Source organism: Elephantulus edwardii, unplaced genomic scaffold (genome assembly GCF_000299155.1).
Source record: "Elephantulus edwardii isolate Elephantulus edwardi_28Jun2011 unplaced genomic scaffold, EleEdw1.0 scaffold00035, whole genome shotgun sequence".
Classification (NCBI taxonomy): domain Eukaryota; kingdom Metazoa; phylum Chordata; class Mammalia; order Macroscelidea; family Macroscelididae; genus Elephantulus; species Elephantulus edwardii.
In genome coordinates this window covers 15,354,012-15,356,383 of record NW_006399785.1, presented here as the reverse complement: position 1 = coordinate 15,356,383, position 2,372 = coordinate 15,354,012, and positions in this window count along the sequence as shown.

The window sequence follows — 2,372 nt, the reverse complement described above, 5'->3', positions numbered from 1 at the left end:
AGGATTAATCATTGGGTTGTATAATTTGATGGGAGGGTGAGGGAAACTGAAAGAATTTGTTCAAATTTGTATTTGAATTTTATAAATAAACCAGCAGTGGAAAAAAAAATACTAATGAAATCCTTTACCTAGAAAAAGCAAAGGCAAATGGATGGATCAAAGTATCCAGCAACCACAGGTGAACTGAGCAAAAAGGCAACACTAAAGCCTCATCTGCTGAAAATCACACCGAATATGAATGGTTTAAATGCAACAATTTGGAGAAAAAGAGTTACAGATTAGATAAAAAAGAACACAACAAAATCCATTAATATGTTGTCTACAAAAGACACATGTAATAAATGAGTAGGAAAAAAGACTGAAAATCAAAGGATGAGGAAAAAAATACTAAACAAGTGACATTCATACGAAAGCAGGACTGGCAACCCTCATCTGTGATAAAATAGACTTCAGGATGAAACCATCATAAGAGATAAGGAGATAGACATGATATAGTGATTAAAGACACAATGGAACAAGAGGACCTAACTTTAGTTGATGTCTACATCAAATGCTAGACTTGGAATATATATAAAAGAAACATTAGCAGACTTGTAGAAAACAATCATCACCCCACGATATAGTAGAAGACTTCAACATGCCATTGTCACTGAAAGACAGGTTAACTCCCAACTAACTCAATAAAGACACAAAAGAACTAAACTAGAGAGGGTGAAACCAAGTTGTTCTTTGGAAGCAAGGATTTTGAGACTTTGTGTTACATCAGGAAGGGGTAGACCTTGGAGAAGGACATCATTCTTGGAAGGGGTGAGGGATAGCACAGGAGAGGAATGCCCTGGATGAGTTGGGTTGACACAGTGACTGTGGCAATCAGAGATGGTGAGTTTGGCTGAGGATAGGGCAAGGTTCAGAGCCATTATTCACAGGGTCGCTGGGTCACAGTCACCTTGACAACTCATAACAACCACAACAATAAAGACTAAACAAAAATCTTGTTAGACCTAGAAGATGAGTTAGGCAGAACAGCAGGATATAAGATTACAAGATGAACACATAAAAATCAGTTGAATTTCTTTAAGGCAACAAAGAAAATCTTGAAAAGGAAACAAGAATAACAATAACATTTATAATAAAAATAATCAACCCCAAGGTGAAATAACCAGGAATACACTTAACTAGAGACACAAAAGACCTAAACAAGAATAATGACAAAGCATTATTTAAAGAAAAGATAAGAGATCTCATTAAAAGGAAAAGCATTCCTTACTCATGATTAGGAAGACTCAATGTTGTAAAAATACAGTTCTCCCAAAAGTAATCTATACTTTGAATGCAAACACCATACAAATATCAACCTCACTCTTCCAGGCCAAAGAAAAGACAATTTTCTGTTTTATTGAAAAGGAAAGAGACCTTGAGTAAAGAAAACTATTTATGAAAAATGAAAATGAAGCGGAAGGCATCACCCTCCCAAATTCAAAACCTGCTCCATATCTGTCGTAATCAAAATAGTGTGGTATGAGGGCAATGACAGACCAAAGACCGATGAAATGGAATCGAGAACCCAGAAATCAACCTATCTACCTAAGTTAATTGATATTTTTAAATTTTATTTTGATTTGCTTGCAACATTCATATACATTTATGTTTTACACTATTCTTCAGTCACATTATGTTTTACACAGTCATCACCATGCATCATGATTTATAAAATTAATCACCGTTGGACCTTGCCCATCATTCCTGTCTTTTCAAGTTCACACCCACCCCACCCCACCAAATTGTGCAACTCTGCAGTTTTGCCCCTACCCATCCTCACCCTCTTTTCCCTTGGGTCTTAATACATGTTTTACTAGATATCCTTCTATTTTTACAAGAATGGTCTTATGCAATATTTATCCTTATGAGACTGGGTTATGTAGTAATTTTCAAAATCATTGCTCTTGAACACTTCTTAGTATTCAATTGTATGAATGTACCACAATTAACCCACTAACCGAGTAATGGCAGCCTTTTAACAAATCTTACTGACAAAACTGGACATCTATGCAGAAAATAGAAAAGGGTCAGCCCACACACTGTACACAAACACAAACCCCCCACCCCAAATTAGATTAGAGATCTAGAGGTAAAACAATAAAGATTATGTTGTTGTTGTGTGCCATCAAGTTGCCTATGACTCATAGCGACCCTATGTACAACACCTCTAAACCCTACTCTATCCTGTGCCAATCTTGTTGTCTCTGATACATCTACCACCATTATCCCAGTCACTGAATCAATCCATCAAGGGTCTTCCTCTCCTGTGCTGTCCCTCCACACTCCCAAGCACGAAGTCCCTCTCTAAGGATTTCTCCTTCTTTGCAACATGT